This window comes from Dreissena polymorpha, chromosome 7 (genome assembly GCF_020536995.1).
Source record: "Dreissena polymorpha isolate Duluth1 chromosome 7, UMN_Dpol_1.0, whole genome shotgun sequence".
NCBI lineage: Eukaryota > Metazoa > Mollusca > Bivalvia > Myida > Dreissenidae > Dreissena > Dreissena polymorpha.
The window spans coordinates 18,075,920-18,095,634 of NC_068361.1; the positions used below are offsets into that span (position 1 = coordinate 18,075,920).

At 36.4% G+C, this 19,715-nt stretch overlaps 1 protein-coding gene, 1 long non-coding RNA gene and 1 pseudogene across 3 annotated transcripts in view; all 3 read left to right on the top strand.

Annotated features, from left to right (window-relative positions):
* Nucleotides 1–10,217, top strand: part of LOC127839499 (uncharacterized) — a 42,321-nt pseudogene extending 32,104 nt beyond the window's left edge.
* The window catches only part of LOC127837815 (G-protein-signaling modulator 2-like), a 57,968-nt gene extending 45,927 nt beyond the window's left edge, over nucleotides 1–12,041 (top strand). Inside the window, exon 3 of one of the 2 annotated variants that reach the window (XR_008029471.1) lies at nucleotides 11,621–12,041. The gene's annotated coding sequence lies outside the window, so the exon portion shown is untranslated. Of the gene's footprint in view, nucleotides 1–11,269 lie in introns of both variants that reach the window. The other variant, XR_008029470.1, reaches the window with a different exon arrangement.
* Nucleotides 12,042–13,601: 1,560 nt separating this feature from the next.
* LOC127837830 (uncharacterized) lies at nucleotides 13,602–16,988 on the top strand. Its single transcript, XR_008029492.1, has 2 exons — nucleotides 13,602–15,395; nucleotides 15,561–16,988. It is a non-coding gene; the product is annotated as an uncharacterized LOC127837830 (long non-coding RNA).
* Nucleotides 16,989–19,715: the final 2,727 nt, after the last annotated feature.

Genomic DNA, 19,715 nt, shown 5'->3' on the forward strand with positions numbered 1-19,715 from the left:
ATTATTTCCAAACTTGTAAGGATTTAGCATGGTTCAAACAAGGGAAACAACTACGGTTTATGCATGTTCTTTTTAATACAGATTTGCCTCCCTTTAATTCATTCAAAATCTCATTTTACATTTAACCCTAACCCTAACCCTAACCCTAACCCTAACCCTAACCCTAACTAGATTTCAAATCTGACCTGTAAATGAACCCAACATTTACTGCCAGTGCTAGGTTACCTTTTCCCATTTGATCATTCTTTAGTATTGGTCTTGTAATGCTGCTACTGCTTCTGCTACTGCTACTGCTACTACTACTACTACTGCTACTACTACTACTACTACTACTACTACTACTACTACTACTACTACTACTACTACTACTCCTACTACTACTACTACTACTACTACTTCTACTACTACTACCACTACTACTACTACTACTACTACTACTACTACTACTACTACTACTACTACTACTACTACTACTACTACTACTGCTACTACTACTACTTCTACTACTACTACTAGTACTACTACTACTAGTACTACTTCTACCACCACCACCACCACCACCACCACCACCACCACGTCTACTATTACTTCTTCTACTACTACTGCCACTACTACTACTACTTTTACCACTACTTCTACTACTACTACTACTACTACTACTACCACTACTACTACTACTACTACTACTACTACTACTACTTCTACTATTACCACTACTACTACTACTACTTCTACTACTACTACTACTTCTACTACTTCTACTACTACAACTACTACTACTACTACTACTACTACAACTACTATTACTACTACTACTACTACTAATACTACTACTACTACTACCACTACTACTACTACTACACCACCACCACCACCACCACCACCACCACCACCACCACCACCATTCACAGTGACAAAAAAACGTATTCACACAATGGGTGCTACTACAACTTATAGCCCATATAGGGGGGCATGCATGTTTTACAAACAGCCCTTGTTTCTATGGGATTTTAACCACAACTGTTCATGTTTATCTCCGACACATATTTTTAGGTCACCTGTCATGAAGTGACACGGTGAGCTTATGTGATCGTGTGATGTCCGGCGTCCGTTGTGCGTGCCTGCGTTTGTCCGTGCGTCCGTCCGTCAACAATTTGTGTAGACAGTAGAGGTCACAGTTTGCATCCAATCTTGATGAAATTTGGTCAAAATGTTTATCTTGATGAAATCCGGTTTGGGATTGTATTTGGGTCATCTGGGGTCAAAAACAAGGTCACTAGGTCAAATAATAGAACAACCTTCTGTAGACAATAGAGGTCACAGTTTTCATCCAATCTTTATGAAATTTGGTCAGAATGTTTATCTTGATGAAATCTGGGTTGGGATTTTATTTGGGTCATCTGGGGTCAAAAACTAGGTCACTAGGTCAAATAATAGAAAAACCTTGTGTAGACATTAGAGATCACAGTTTTCATCCTACCTTTATAAAATTTGGTCAGAATTCTTGATGAAATCTGGGTGGGATTGTATTTGGGTCATCTGGGGTAAAATTCTAGGTCAAATAAATAGAAAAACCTTGTGTTGACAATATAGGTCACAGTTTCCATCCAATATTTATGAACTGCGGTCAGAATGTTTATCTTGATGAAATCTGGATTGGGATTGTATTTGGGTCATCTAGAGTCAGGAACTAGGTCACTAGGTCAAATCATAGAAAAACATTGTGTAGACAATAGAGGTCATAGTTTTCATCTGATCTTAATGAGTCAGGTGAGCGATTCAGGGCCATCATGGCCCTCTTGTTATTATTTTATGTGCAGGTAAGAAAATATGTTTATTGGTAAAAAAAATCATCAAGCTACACATTAATTCTTCTCCTTAAAACGCATAAATCACCAAACACTTACTTATGATATTTTGCTGCATATAATTATGTTACAAATTGCCAAACACACAATTATTATATTTTACTACCAAAAATGTTGCAAATCACCAGCCAAGCACTATAAACATATTTTTCCAAGAACTATTCGTGTATTTGTCCACAGAAAAACAAATTGCCTATTTTCCTTAGAAAAATGTTACAAGCAAGCACAATAGATACTATTTTCCACAGAATAACGTTACAAACTTTTATACTCTTCCTAAAACAAAAACGTTACAAATCAAGCAAGCACTTTTATTTTATATTTCCATAGAAAAGCATTACACATTGCCGAACAAGCACTCTTATTTTATATAACCATAGACAAATATTACAAAGAACAAGAGCTGTGTTCATTATTCTGGGGAAGATATCACTACAAATCACTTAGCAATCATATATTTTCCCCAGAATAATGTTACAAATCACCAAACAAGCAATGTACATTTTATTTTTCCACACAAAAACGTTACAGATAACCAAACAAGAAGTATTATCATATGTTGCAAAAAGCCTGCATCAAAAAGCAGAATTCTGCTTCAATTCAATTTCCTGTATTACATTTTTCCACAGAAAATCACCAAGCAAGCACTATAATTGTATTTTTCTCACAGATAAACGTTACAAATTACCAAGCAGCTGGGTGATAAGGCCTTAGAGGCCCAGGCATTTTTCATCCTTAAAGTACCCATAAACAGCACTCTCTCAATAGTGGAAATAAAATCCCAATTGCCATCTGAAAAATTCCTAAAAGAAGTGAAAGTTGTATCTATTTTGTTCCACAGTTGTACATTTCTGAATTTAGATGTATAAAAAAATCCCTCATTTTTATATTTTCAACAGAAAAACTTTACAAATTGCCAAACAGCTGGGTGACAAGGCGCTGGAGGCCCAGGCATGTTACAGCCTTGGGAACACATAAACGCTCCTGAAGGACTACGAGCGGGCGATAGAGTTCCACATGAAGCACCTCAAGATCGCCCAGGAGCTTGAAGACCGGGTCGGGGAGGGTCGGGCGTGTTGGAGCCTCGGGAACGCCCACACGGCCCTCGGGCATAACGAGGAGGCTCTCCAGTATGCCAGCAAACATCTCGAGATCTCTAAAGAGGTAAGCCAGGAAACTGATCATGCCCTCCTAATGTGTACAAATTCACTGTGAATCCAAAGTGAATATAATTATTGAATTTTAAAGATTCAATTTTTTTCCCCAACATTTTTTTCACACCATGTAAAGTGAATGTTTGCGATGCACACAGAAAGCAAACAATATGTTGCAGAAATAAATGTTATAGACAATATTTTTTGTTGCGCATTGAACAAATTTCTCATTTTAAGAAAACTAACTTGAATCTTCGAAGTTTGTACCTTGAGAATTTGGAAAAATAGGATGCTTAAAAGTTAGGAAGGATGTTTGCTTTTCTGAACAGGATCTGTTTTGAAATTATGAGATCACTTTTTAGGAACAATTTTAACCAACACTTCTGGACTGTCTTCCGATTGAAGAGTCAGTTCCTTTTTATTGATATGATTCCAGTTATATAGTGTCCTTAAGACAAAGATCCTAGTTTGGTGAGCTCTGGACGGAAGAGTTATGGCCCCTGAGTTGTAAAATTGTCCTTTTCTACAAAATGTAAATATCCATGTCCAACATTAAGTCAATCTAAATAATTTAATGTTAATTGCTTGATTGCTTTAAAAAAGTATGGGGTCTAAACTGTTATTTTACAATAAGTGGTAGTTTTGTGCTTCTGGAATCAATTGATGTTGGAAGCGTATAGTAATTGGCCTGACCAACCGTTCATGCGTTTGTTCATTAGTCCGTCCGTCTGTACAAGTTTTACCAAAAATAAGTGTTTTGTTTAACATCAATTATGCTTCTTACAAAGCTTTGATACGTGCATGACTAATGTCTTTGAACACTATCAACACACACATATTTACTGACCTCATTTTGACCTTGACATTGACTTACTTTTAAACACTTACTTAAGACTAATTCAGAAGTTAAATTTCTTGGTTTACCTGAATTGACTTTCTTTTTGCTGCTTCCATATCACTTTCTGCAAGGCATGAATACTTGCATGACTATTATCTATGAACACTTTACAAAGCCGAATCACATGATTTCATTTTTGACCTTTACACCCTATTTGTCTACTAGGCCTTATTCAAATGGGCCAATGAATCAATACTGACAAGGCTTCCACCAAGGGCATCAGTGTTTATTGGACACAGAATATTTTTTCCCTCATTCTGGAAAACTAGGCTTCATGTATGTGCCCAAAGCGTTATCCCAGATTAGCCTGTGCAGTGGGCACAGTGCAGTGTACTAACAAGGCTAATCTGATAGGACCTTTTATGCACCTGCGTTAATCACATTTTTTCCATAATTGAACTCACATATATTGCTTGAAGATGTGTTTTCAGATTGGAGATGAGACAGGTCAGGTGACTGCCCAGATGAACCTTGCTGACCTCAAGTCAGTGCTGGGCATTAAAGTAGGGCCAGACGAAGGTCACAGGCCCAGCCCCTTGGACCATCTGGATGTTGGAATGTGTATGTTATAGCTTGTTAACAATTCACTTTCTGGGAAAACTGGGCTTAATGCACATGCCTAACAGGTCCCAGATACGCCTGTGCGGTCAACAAAGGACTTTCCGCTTTTTTCTGAATTTTTTGTTATTAGGAAGTCTCTTTTAAAGAAAATCCAATCTAGTCGGAAAGTGTTATACCTGATTAGCCTGTGAGGACTGCATAGGCTGATCTGGGATGACAGTTGGTGCCCATGCAGTAAGTCCAGTGAAAATGGCTGTATGCAACCAGCATTATTCAAGAACAGCCAACTTGCAGGCTGTTAAGGTTTTATGCTGTTTGCTGCTCATCTCAATATCAGGGTTAGTAATGGAGCCTTTAAAAATTGGATCTAGCATGAATAGGTGTTTAATTTAATTCGATTTTCTAATGGACTACAAATGAGTCAAAGTGCATATCTAAGTGCTAAGGGGTTAATTAACACAACTGGAGTATCAAATATATTTTTTGTTTAAAAGAATTTTTTTTTATAAGTATTTACAAAATTATATAAAATTGCCTATATTTTAAAATCATTGAAAATTTATTAAAATGAAACATAAAATGAAAAAAATACAATAAAATAAAATTGTTCATTGTATTTTTTATATGAAATAATAATATATAACTATTATTAAATATATATGTAAATTTACATATTACATAAAATTATGAAAAATTAAATTATTATTTTTAAATTCCAGACCGACGTACCGGCGTCTCCCGGCGACACAGCATGGAAAAGATGGAGTAGATGAAGCTCACGCCGGACAAGAAAGGAGAGACAATCCCAGTACATGGCGGGGCAAGACCTAAGATACCCAAGGTGCAGAAATCCATGACAGTGGCAACATCAGAGACAATCATAGCCAAGAATCATTCCCCTATGGTTGAGGTAAGCTGTAGCCACATCAAAGACAATAATAGCCAAGAATCAGGCCCCTATGGTTGAGGTAAGCTGTAGCCACATCAGAGACAATCATCTCCATTAATCAGGCCCATATGGTTGAGGTAAGCTGTAGCTACATCAGAGACAATCATAGCCAAAAACCATGTCCCTATGGTTGAGGTAAGCTGTAGCCACATCAGAGACAATCAAAGCCAAGAATCAGGTCCCTATGGTTGAGGTTAGCTGTAGCCACATCAGAGACAATCAAAGCCAAGAATCAGGTCCCTATGGTTGAGGTAAGCTGTAGCCACATCAGAGACAATCAAAGCCAAGAATCAGGCCCCTATGGTTGAGGTAAGCTGTAGCCACATCAGAGAAAATCAAAGCCAAAAATCATGTCCCTATGGTTGAGGTAAGCTGTAGCTACATCAGAGACAAGCATAGCCAAGAATCAGGCCCCTATGGTTGAGGTAAGCTGTAGTATATTATAATTGGTGCAAGCTTTGTCTTTCATCAATCCTGTGATAGTTATACAATTTCTTTTATTCAGACACTGTCCCCAGAAGATGATGGTTTCTTTGATCTGTTGAGCAAGTTCCAAGGTCGCCGTTTCGACGAGCAGCGATGCAGCCTCAAGTTGCCTGGGGAGAAAAATGGACTCCTGGAGTCAGAAAACAAGGAGAACAAACCCAAACTGGGTAAGTGTTGAACTGATGTTAGGCAGAAATGTGTTAGTGTATCTGCTCATATATGAGTCTTGCTCTGGAAAAATAGGCCTTAATGCACATGCTCAAAGTGTAGACCCAGATTAGGGACGACACTCTCTGCCTAACATTGATTTTCGCTATGAAGACAACTTAAAAATTCCATTACAGGGGAAAGTGTCGTCTCTGATAAACAGACTGTCCTGTCTAATGTTGGAAGACACTTAACGCTCATTCATTCAGCCCCGTTTTCCCAGGCTTATATGGATTCATATTAATTTTGTGCACTTGTCACACATAGATGTGTTAGCATTACGGGTTCTCTCTTTAATTAGTCCTCTACCCGTGTAACCAAACGGGACCATTGTCCAAGTCTGTGTGTCTGACTGTCCCAATCATCTGCATCCTGCAATAACTCAAAGAGTACTTAAATTAATTTGAAGAAACTCAATATGTGGATAGAGAGCCACAATGGGAGCATTAGGGTTATTACAGCTACGTCTCTCAGATTAATATGGATCGTATGAGAACTCAAAAATAACAGAAGCTAAATTTATGAAATTCGGTATGTGGATAAATATGGGGAAAATACACATTATTTCAGGGTTTTTTTTGTCTGACAAATATTGCGGGTTTTGGTAACAGTGAAAACATAAGAAATAGGATCTTGCAAAAACTTAAAAAGTAAAGTTATCCTGCAACTGAAACAATTCCATCTGTTTATTAATTGTTTGCCCGTTAGATCTAGGACACTTATGATCCAAATGTTATAAGTTTGTCAATTATAAGAGTCATATATGATTGATAGCAGTCATTGCAGGCTGTCTACTAAGACATCAGTCATTGTCTCCTATTTTCATCCAATTAAAAATTTTTTTTTTACTGTTTCCATACATTTGTCAAAGGAGTCAACAATAGACTGGTTCAATACCTGGTTTATCATATTAGAAACTCCAGACTGGTTTAATCATTTTAAGAGCTCACTTGACTTGTTTTTAATTTTTATGCCCCTGAAGGAGGGCATATAGTGATTAGACCGTCTGTCAGTCTGTCTGTCTTTCCGTCACACTTTGTGTTTAGGTTTCTCGAAATTCTCATGTCTTCTATGTCCCTTGAGATATAACCTTCATATTTGGTATGCATGTGTATATGGACAAGGCCTTTCCATATGCTCGAAAATATAGACCCCTGTGGCCTTGACATTGAACTTAGGGTCCGCGTTTAGGTTTCAAAATCTGCGTTTAGGTTTCAAAAAATGCTCATAACTTCTATGTCCCTTGAGATATAACCTTCATATTTGGTATGCATGTGTATATGGGGAAGACCTTTCCATACGCACACAAATTTTGACCCCTGTGACCTTGACCTTGAACTTAGGGTCCGCGTTAAAGTTTCGAAATCTGCATGTAGGTTTCAAAAAATGTTCATAACTTCTATGTCCCTTGAGATATAACCTTCATATTTGGTATGCATGTGTATATGGACAAGGCCTTTCTATACGCACATAAATTTTGACCCCTGTGACCTTGACCTTTAATGTAGGGTCCTCGTTTAGGTTTCGAAATCTGCGTTTAGGTTTCGAAAAATGCTCATAACTTCTATCAAAGCGTTTATAGGGGGCATATGTCATCCTATGGTGACAGCTCTTGTTCCCTCTAATTTTTTGCCCCCGAAGGAGGGCATATAGTGATCGGACCTTCCGTCTGTCCATCTGTCTTTCCGTCACACTTTGCGTTTAGTTTTCTGCGTTTAGGTTTCAAAAAATGCTCATAACTTCTATGTCCGTTCAGATAGCAACTTGATATTTGGCATGCATGTGTATCTCAAGGAGCTGCACTTTTGAGTGATGAAAAGTCAAGGTCAAGGCCATCCTTACAAATCCAAGGGAAGTAATAAGCTTCAAAGGGAGATAATTATCTGTACCTGCCAAATGATAAAAAAACAAGTTTTGGCCCTGTCTGTTGGTTGGTTGGTTTGTGTGTTTGTTTGCTCCAACTTTAACATATTCCATAACTTTTGCAATATTGAAGATAGCAACTTCATATTTGGCATGCATGTGTATCTCATGGAGCTGCACATTTTGAGCGGTGGAAAATTTGAGGTCAAGGTCATTCTTCAAGGTCAAATATATGGGTCAAAATCGTTCATTTAATGTACACTTTTGCAATATTGAAGATAGTAATTTGATATTTGGCATGCATGTGTATCCCATTGAGCTGCACATTTTGAGTGGTGAAAGGTCAAGGTCATCCTTCAAGGGCAAAGGTCAAATATATGGGGACATAGTGTTTCACAAACACATTGCTTGTTTTCTATTATCTATTATTTTCATTATTTAACTGGTTGATATTTTTTTCCTCTATTGATTGATGTATACACCTATAGTGACTGGTTTACCATTTTCCTTGTCCTTGACTTATTATTAGACTGGTTCATCATTTTACTTGTGTATTATTTTCTTGATATTAGGCTGTTTATCATGTTCTCTCTTGACTGTTTTGTGATATTCTCCTAACATGACTGGTTTAGATCTCACCACATTGTCTACCCCAGACATTGTTTTATTATATTCTCCCAACATAATAGTTCACATCAAACCGCAGTGTCTACCCAGAAATTATTTTATTATATTTTCCATACGTGACTGGTTGACATCATACCGCAGTGTTTATGCCAGACAGCAACATTTTATTATATTCTCCTAACCTTATTGGTTCATATCTCTCCACAGTGTCCACCCCAGACAGCGAGAACTTTCTGGACATGGTGGCAGGCATTCAGGGGTCACGCATGAACGACCAGCGAGCCTCACTACCGCAGTTTCCAGGTCTCAACTCCCAAGCCGTTATCAACCAATACCTCCGAGAGAGAAACGTTAACGACGTACCAGACGACAGCTTCTTTGAAATGCTCATGCGTTGTCAGGTAAAAATGTGATGTGACCTCTTTTTTTGTTCATTAAACAGGAGTTTCTAATGAGTTTCCGAGGAGAAAATGGCATGATGCAAAGCATTTTTGTTGATTATGTGATTAATATTAAGAGCATAATAGCTGATTGCCACCCTGTTGTTTTCCCACCACTGTCATGTAATATGTTAGATGGAATGTACACTTTTGATTACTGTATTATCACTTACTTTGCAAATGACTTCATGATATGTCTATAAAATATAATAACATGATTATGACTGATAGTGTTCTATGAACAAATCGTAATAAATTTCTGATCTGTACTGTTATGTTCTGGTTAAGTTTAAGAAATGGTCATACAAGCTGTCAGATGAATATTTCTTAATGAATTTCTACATATTAAAGCTAAACAACCAGTCTTTATCTTTTCTAAACCAGTAATATGCATTATATTTAATGGATGAGCCAACCTTTTGTGTGTACTACACGCTCACCCTCCCCCACCCCTTCAAGAGTGTTTTCTAGGAATCCAGAAAAAAATTCATTTAAATGTTTGTTGACATTTTGCCTGTTATATGCAGCCGCCACCCTTACCCCCCTCCCCCCACATACACTTCTATAAAAGTGTTTTGTATGGGTCCTAAAAAAATAATTAAAAACCCGGTATATTTTGCAGGGATCCCGGATTGATGATCAGCGTAGTGCCCTACCACACAACCGCCCCGCCCCAACCGTCCCAGACGAAGATTTCTTCGGGCTGATCCAGAAGGTCCAGTCCAGCCGTCTGGAGGAGCAGAGAACCAGTCTACCCGATAAGGAGGAAATCTCGCCTCCCCAACAGGCCTCCGTGAAGAAGAAAAAGAAATAATGACTAGTCTAGTTTAAGTCCCATATGAGCGAGCAAGGAATCAGGGGATTAGGCTTTAAACTGGATCGGCTTATTAGATGTTTTTAGATGAAATACTTGCGCTGAACCCTTGGAATATAAGCTGCGTATTTAGATGAGATAGTCTTGCGCTGAACCCTTGGAATATAAACTGCGTATTTAGATGAGATAGTCTTGCGCTGAACTCATGGAATATAAACTGCGTATTTAGATGAGATAGTCTTGCGCTGAACCCTTGGAATATAAACTTCTACTGGCTGGAATTGAGGGTTTTGTGCAAAATTGTATCAGATATTTAATGTATCAGTTATAATAAAAGTTTTGTTCTGAAATTCTGTGAGATATTGACTGCTACTGGTCAGAAGTTCTGCATGGAGATATTGAGATTGGACGAACGGAATGAATTGGTCAATGGGACTCTGACTTGAAAGCCTTTGTGTGTTCACTAGATAGGCTGCTAAATATTGCTATTGCTGATATTTCTTCTACACAATCTGTCCATTCACATTCTACCTGATTGTGAGTACCTCCATTCTACAAAACGGTTCTACTGGTGGAAGTTGTTGTGGAGTTTCAACATTTTTCATAGATCTCAATTTCGCACTGCAAATCCCTTTTCAGACTCATGTTGATTGATGACTCATGAAGACTTCAATTTGAATATGGAAATCACGAAGAAAACACGCTGCTTTTAATAAGTTTAATATGTTGGTAAAGTTTGTGTTAGAATTTCACTTGGAAATTCAAATGTTTCTTAGTTTTCATGCCCCCCTTCGAAGAAGAGGGGGTATATTGTTTTGCCCATGTCGGTCGGTCGGTCCGTACGTCTGTCGGTCCGTCCACCAGATGGTTTCCGGATGATAATTCAAGAACGCTTAGGTCTAGGATCATGAAACTTCATACATAGATTGATCATGACTAGCAGATGACCCCTATTGATTTTCAGGTCACTAGGTCAAAGGTCAAGGTTACAGTGACTCGAAATAGTAAAATGGTTTCCGGATGATAACTCAAGAATGCTTAGGTCTAGGATCATGAAACTTTATAGGTACCTTGATCATGACTAGCAGATGACCCCTATTGATTTTCAGGTCACTTGGTCAAAAGTCAAGGTCACAGTGATTCTAAACAGTAAAATGGTTTACGGATGATAACTCAAGAATGCTTACGCCTAGTTTTGTTTTGTTTTTCTCTTTTGTATCCTTTATATGTAAAATGAAACAGGGTTTTGCTCAAAAGAAGCCCTTTTGTACTTATTGTTTTATATCCAACTTTCCCATAAAACAATTGAAATTAGCTTTTAATCAATTGCAGAGTAAGTATCGTAAGAATTGTTGTAGTAATTGTTACAATATAATAACAGTGTTTTCGAGTACTAATGTAGGTCTGTGTTAGGTTATTATTTATGCCCCCTTCGAAGAAGAGGGGGTATATTGTTTTGCACATATCTGTATGTATGTATGTATATCCGTCCATCAGATGATTTCCGGATGGTAACTCAAGAACGCATACGCCTAGGATCATGAAACTTCATAGGTAGATTGATCATGACTCGCACATGACCCCTATTGATTTTGAGGTCACTAGGTCAATGTCACGGTGACCCGAAATTATAGTAAAATGGTTTCCGGATGATTACTCAAGAACGCATACGCCTAGGATCATGAAACCTCATCGTTAGATAGATAATGACTCGCAGATGACCCCTATTGATTTTGAGGTCACTCGGTCAAAGGTCACGGTGACCCAAAATAGTAAAATGGTTTTCGGATGATACTCAAGAACGCTTACGCCTAGGTTCATGAAACTTCATAGGTATATTGATCATGACTCGCAGATGACTCATATTGATTTTCAGGTCAAAGGTCAAGGTCACGGTGACCCGAAACAGTAAAATTGATTCTGGATGATAACTCAAGAACGCTTTTGCCTAGGATCATGACACTTCATAGGTACATTGATCATGACTCGCAGATGACCCCTATTGATTTTCAGGTCAATAGGTCAAAGGTCAAGGTCACAGTGACAAAAAACGTATTCACACAATGGCTGCCACTGCAACAGACAGCCCATATGGGGGGCATGCATGTTTTTCAAACAGCCCTTGTAACAATCAAATTGTATGTAACGTTCATTTATCATGTTATACCCATAATCAGTCATCATTCATATTCTGTTATGCCATTTGTGCATCTAGGTTTTGAGTGTTAAACTTATGTAACAGTATCACATTTCATTATCACATCACATAACATCTGTTGTACACTCAAACATTGTAATGCAAAACATACGTTTAGACGTAGTGTTTGAAGTGACTCGTCTTGTGTTTTTTTTTTTTGGTAGATATGTCTTGGATTTGAATCAGAGGGGTTATTACGTGCATTGTATTACGCAAAGTTTTATGCCCCGAACTTTTAATAAATAATTCTAAAGAGCTTTGTGAATGCCTGCCTAGAGTCAAGACTTGTGATGAAAGAGAAATTTTTTTGTTGGACAATTCTGATATCCTGCCTACTTTCAGTGGCCATTGCACACTGCCTCTGTTGTTAGTATGCTATCATAATTCTTCTGTCAACGCTTTCCCACTTAGAAGCTAAGTAAAAATGGCTATGTGCAAACAGCATAAAACCAAACCAGCCTGCTAGTAACTTGCAGACTGTTCAGGTTTTATGCTGTTTTCAGCTCATGAGGGTCGGAACTGAAACCTTTTAAACTTGGATCTAGTAAAAAGGCCATCAATTAAATTTAACTTTCTAAGGGACTACAAATGCCTTAAAATACGTAAAAGTGGTAAGGGCTAACATTGTATTAAAATTTTAGGTATTTCGAAATGTGATGTTGTTTTTTTCATATATGAACTTGTGTACATAATTCTGCTGAATACTCTAAAACACAGTTCAATTTAGGCTGGCATTACAAAATGGTGAATAGTTAAGCAATACTTATACATGTATACGTGTACAACTTGAACTTAAACTGGCGTACGATCACTGCTTTTGTATCTCAAAGTTATTGATTAACATACATGTACTTAAAACATGTAATTAAGTAACAGTTGTTTTGTAACTTGGATGATCATTAAAATTATGCACTATAATTAAAATATAATGTAGATGTGTTGAATGTACAATTAATTATTTGTTATATAAAATAATTCATTCATAATATTAATGTTATGTTTTTAGTAAATGTAATACTTAAACTGTGTATTGATATCATAATGTTTATTATAGGGCAGCAGTACATTGTCAAATATTGTTTATATATATTCATTAATGAACGCATTATTTTTAGACAAAAAACACACACACATATATTTCGATGTTATTTTTTTACGTTTCACCAAAAAGCCAAATAAGCCAGGCTCCATGTTTTGATATAATGTTGACTTAAGCCTTTCACACTCGGAGGCAAAGCTAAAATGGCTATGTGCAAACAGCATAAACCCAGAACAGCCTGCGAGTAACTTGCAGTCTGTTCAGGTTTAATTCTGTTTGCTGCTCATCAGTATCTAAGGGTTGAAATTGACGCCTTTCAAACTTTACTCGCAGGCTGTTCTTGGGTTATGCTGTTTGCACACAGCCATTTTAGCTTTGCCTCTGACGCACCAGCTTTCTGGGAAAACAAATATGTGTCGAAGAGACTTTCAACAGAAAATATTGGAAGTTGCAACTATGTTTGAGATTGGATTCTCTTTTGGGTGAGGATAGGTGAAAAATGTATCAAATTTTAAGTGACTTTGCTCTGTTGAATATAACACATGAAATATGAACTATAAATAACTTTAACCTTTAAACACAGGTACTAATATTTCCTAATTGTGTTGTTTGCCAGGAGCTGACTAACAGATTCTTGTTCTGACACATTTTAAATTACAACTTTAAGGTTTGATAACTATACATCAGAACACTTTCTTGTAATGTATTTGTCAATAAACAAATATAAATCTAACATTTCTCAAGTTCTAATTGTACACTGTGTTAAATAAATCATGACAGGGTAGTATCAATGGTGACTATACACTCATATTGTTGTTGACATGTGCAGGGCTTTTGTTTCTCTCTTCATGTTTATTCTTTAGATGAAATATGTCTTGAAATTAGTGACAATAACAAAGATAATGAATGGTTTTGAAGTGTAGGATTTACTTCAATGTTGATGAAATAACTCAATCATCTGACAATGCCCTTGAGACGACCACATGTATAATATAATATATACATGTATACTCATGTATAATAATCTGTGGATGTGAATTTAAGAATTGTTTAATATAGACCTATATGTTTTAAACATAGTTTCACTGTTCAAACGTGTCTATCAGGTCTGATCATTTTCTGTATCTTGTACTTACAGAGGGAGTAATCACTTGAAAAACAAGATGGCCACTTCCATGCCAAGACATTTATTTTTCGCTGTTTTATAACTTTTATTGATTGTATTAATTGTTAAAATGCCGCTCTCTTTCCAGCCAAATCGGCAAGAAAGTGATAAGCGTTTATATCATATTAATATTTGCTCTATATCTTGACTATATTCTGCATTTTTTTGCTGGTCACAAAATAACAGCTCAGGCTAAGAAAATTTGAAAAACACCTGCTCGGCATGGTCCTCGTCATCTTGTTTGTCAGGTGATAACCCCTCTGAAAATGAAGCAGACACTATTTCAAACATTATGTATCATACTTTATTTTTTTCATTTTGTAAGTTTAAAACTTAAAAACAATTTTCCACCGGTACCAAAGATCATTAATTTTATGTGTTCATTTAGCAAGAACATATGTATTACTGATGTTCTTTTCATTTTGTTTGTGATCTTCATCATTTCATTCCCCAACAAAGTTTGAAGAATCACATGTATATACTGGCAGTTTGTTCTTCAACTTTTTTTTTAAATGTGGCAGGCCAATCAGACAAAAAATGTAAATGGAATTTTATATCAAATTATTCCAAAAACATCACTGTTTGAAGTCATCAAGAGGTTGGTTGGGTTTTCTAGGTCTGTTTGAATTTCTTGTCTGTTTAACTACTTTAAATGTTACTGGACACCATTTTCATAAGAAGTAGTAGTGGACAATTTTGTTTCCCTACAGGTGGCCATTTTGTCCATTGAACTTTATATGCCCCCTTTCTAAGAAAAGGGGGCATATAGTGATCGGACTGTCTGTCCGTCTTTCCGTCACACTTTGCGTTAAGGTTTCCAAAAATGCTCATAGTTTCTATGTCCCTTGAGATATAACCTTCATATTTGGTATGCATGTGTATATGGACAAGGCCTTTCCATACGCACACAAAATTTTACCCCTGTGACCTTGACCTTGAACTTAGGGTCCACGTTTAGGTTTCAAATTTGCGTTTAGGTTTCGAAAAATGCTCATAACTTCTGTGTCCCTTGAGATATAACCTTCATATTTGGTATGCATGTGTATATGGACAAGGCCTACCATACATGTATGCACACAATTTTTTACCCCTGTGACCTTGACCTTGAACTTAGGGTCCGCGTTTAGGTTTCGAAATCTGTGTTTAGGTTTCGAAAAATGCTCATAACTTCTATGTCCCTTGAGATATAACCTTCATATTTGGTATGCATGTGTATATGGACAAGGCCTTTCCATACGCACACAAATTTTGACCCCTGTGACCTTGACCTTGAACTTAGGGTCGGCGTTTAGGTTTCGAAATCTGCGTTTAGGTTTCGAAAAAAGCTCATAACTTCTGTCAAGCGTTTATAGGGGGCATAAGTCATCATATGGTGACAGCTCTTGTTCTTTCTATTTGCATAAAATGTCTTATGTAAAGGAGCAATTTTTTTGCTTGATAAAATGGTCAAACATCTACCGATGTGTCAAAGCAATATGGGGAGGTGTGTTTGTGGGGGGGGGATGTTAGTCTAAATTTCATCTGGACATTATCAAGTTAAGTTATGATTATGGTGCAACAAACTCATGGGCATCTCTTATGTGAAGCAGGTACCAATATGTTCACACACCTATTCGACCACGTCATATTTTTGAGAGTGTTTCTGAAGATGTAAATTATCATGGTATGTGATAACAAATACTGAAATCTAATTTGATGCTTTCCATTGGTTTATAGAGAAATGTCGTTGAATTAAAATTGATAATTCACTGGTTCAAACAGTGAAATTAACCATGAAAATTTCACTGTTGTTCTGTGAGATAGTCTTTGAAAAAATATTTTTTATCTGATTGGCCTGTCACATGTTGAACTGTGAGATGACGTGGTTTCATGACGTTAAGACGTCATTATTTCAGCAAAATACAGAAATTATCATTTTAAATCATAAAATAAGATGAAAATTTGTTGAATTTGGTTGATGGAATATCGATTTTAATTCACTAGTCATCATAGAAAAAATATTTTTTCTATGATCACTCGTGAATTAAAATCAATATTTGAACAAATCCAACAAATATCCTCTATATTAACAATCCATTACAACTCCTTGCAGTGTCTGTCATTCTGGTTTTCATATCTAGCAGTGTATTGTGGTCATCATTGTTAAAAAATCATCCTTAGTGACAAAACTTGCTACGCTAAAAGGTCCCTTTTTTGGTTGTTAGCAAATGCTGCATATTACTTCATACGCTCATCGAGGAGTATTTGTCACTACTATGACATGTCATGTACATGTACAAGGTCATCATGACGACACATGTTGATGGATCTGTTAAGTGGTCATGACATCACAAGTTCACGAGTTGAGTAGGGCAGTTATTATGTCATCAGATCAATGTATTGTATGGTGTTTATTATGACATGGCCCAATTAGCGTAGGCGTGGTATGATAGCATGGTGTTATTACGTCACCAAATGTAAACATGGTATTTCTGTGATTATGTTTAATAACTGTTTGACACAAATGGAGGCAACTATCTCTGTCTGTTAAAGACTTAATCTGTATTCATCTGTGTGTATACTTTCAGCCTAATCATGTAATGACTTTTTCTCCTGCTGTTTGCGTGATGGTCCAGTCAGATATTGACATGGTCGTATATTATAGCTGCGTTTTGAAATGTATATTAAAGTGTGAATTGATTTTGACATGAAATAAGACCAATAAAACAACTGATATTTTATGGTTTTTTTGAGTCTTTTTGTTTAATTAGATGCCCTCGCTGACCCTGCTTCATACAATCCTACTTTGTTCACATAGCCTCGATATGTTATACAAACTATAATGGGAACTATGGCCCAAAGATGTCAAACATTGACTTCAGGTTGGGTCAGCGGATTGAAATATAAAAAAAATCTGAGTATTTTCGGTTGGGTCTGATCAAGGTTTAAGTAAGTAGATAACAAATAAACACCATTTAATAAAGCGTGTTCTTCACGCATTTTAGTTTTTGCCAAATCGGAAATATAGACCATGAAATTGATGCAGTCAGAAGTAGTACAATGCATTTAATAAACTCTTTAATATTGACTCGTGTATTTTCTTTAGCTCACAGAACAAAAGGTGCTCATGTGGAACTTTTGGGATATCGTGATGTCCATCGTACTTTAGTATTTGGGGTGCATGTGTACACTTTTTCTGTTTACGACTTTTCCCTTTGAGCAGTTGTAAGATTAAACAATTACTTGACAGGTGTGATCCTCGGATGCATCTATTTTTAATTTATTAAAATTGTTCCAGCCCTTTTCATATGTAGGTCGCATGATAAAAAATATTTATTTAAAACATGAAAACTGTACAAATCTATAAAAACCAAAAGAGTGAGGGCTTCAATATTTAAAATCATACGATGATGCTCTACAACGTTTTTCAAGGTATACCCCTGCGGTCAAAATTGGCTCTGCACTGGGGTAACTTGCTTTCCAGATGAACACACAGTGGAAACTACGAAATTCTTCATCTCTAAAACCACAAGGGTCAGGGCTAAAATTTAGTAGTCATCTATTAAGTTTCTTCAAATAATGCCCCTGGGGTAAAGACTTGCCACACCCCAGTGGTCACATGATTGGTGTCGCACTGAAGTGCGGCGACTCGTATGTAATACTACATATATTGATACAGTATGTTTAGTATTAGGTAAAATTGAATTTGTAGCAAAATGAATTGATTAATTCAATAATTGTTTACTTTGCAACATACTATTCCACTTAAAATGATCATCAAAGAACATCAAAGTTGTGCTTTTACTCAATTCATTAAGACAATAGTTATAATTGTTAAATATGTATCATAGTATTCCACTTAAAATTACCATCAAAGAACTTCAAAGCTGTGCTTTTACTCAATTTTTCAATGATCTCAATAAAAGAAAAAATTCAGGCACTTATAAAAACAAGTATAATTAATTGGTAAAATTTGTTAGAGGCTTCCCTAAAAACAACCATCAAAAATCATTAATTAATATTTTAATCACTCAGGACACATCAAATGCATTATTACAAATAACTACTTCAAATACACATTTTCATATTATGTAGACGTTTCACCCCCAAAATGGGGGTGAAACGTCTGGGGAAGAAACGTCTTGGAGGGGTGGGGGAAGTCTGCCACCCATTTGGGGGTTATAACAAAAAATCATAGATAATGGTTATACCTGTATCTGTTTCTATTTTGATTAAAATAATCGGCCAATATATTAATATTTACAGTAGAAAAAATCGTTCCATGTAACTTCATTGAAATTAACTTTTACACTGAAATTCCCGACGCCCTTTGATGCTTTGCATCAATAGTTATCTTGTTTATAATTGCTTTAGATAATGAAATATTAAGTTAAAAGTTTTCTTTCATGCTGTAACAAGGCATGCTTAAACAATGATGTCACGCAGAAAGCTAAAAACGTGTCTGTAGGTTATGTATTTAAACCGGGCCCTCACATTTTACATTTGTCTCAAAACTCCTCAGATGTCTACAAATGCACAAAACAGCCTTCTGCTCAAAGTTAAATGGTGATATATATGATGTTGTTTAACACATGATTCAAAATGGCTGATGCAAGGTTGGTTTACATAATTGTATATTTCAGAGTCGCTGTTTGCAAAGCTAAACATACTGCATAAAAAAATGGATGCATTCCGTTATGAACTCGTTTGGGTTATCTCGTTCACATGAGATAGGTTATCGTTACCAAGACCTACTTAGTACTTCACACAAGATTGGTTTGTCGTTTCCATTATCGACTTTGTACTTCCCACAAGATTGTTAAACCCTTACCATGAAACACGTAGTACTTTACATTAGATAGATAGGTTGTTAACATGACCTACGTAGTACTTTACATTTGATAGATAGGTCGATACCACGACGGTAAATAGATAAATAAGTGACGGTAAATAGAACAATTAGAATCTACGATTGTCATGTGGAATATTATATTACTGTATATAGAGAATAACGGGTAACTGCCCACTAGTGTTTGTATAAATCAGGCTTATAATAAATAATTCGTGCTGAGCCTGATAAGTTACAAAACTGTAACCTGTTATTTTGTTAACCATACCTCTCCGTTCCATTTTAAAAGGGATAATGAAAACAAAAATCGCTACGACGCTGCATTTTTAACGGGAATGAATATAATAGGGTGACTTTTGACGTGCTAATAATGAGCTTAATATTTGTGGAATTAGTTTTGTGCGGGGTTTATTGCCTTTTGTGTCTAAAATATGTTACATCTAGGAACCAAATTGTTTGTTTTGTTAAATCCTCCCCCCCCCCCCCCGGTGGAAAATGGTACCATGTGAAATTGAAATTAGAAGGCACAAGGTACCTTTTTGCGCCAATAGGGCGAAATCTGACCCCTCTTTACTAGAATGATGACTTTATAGTTCATTCCGAGTAATATGACTAACCT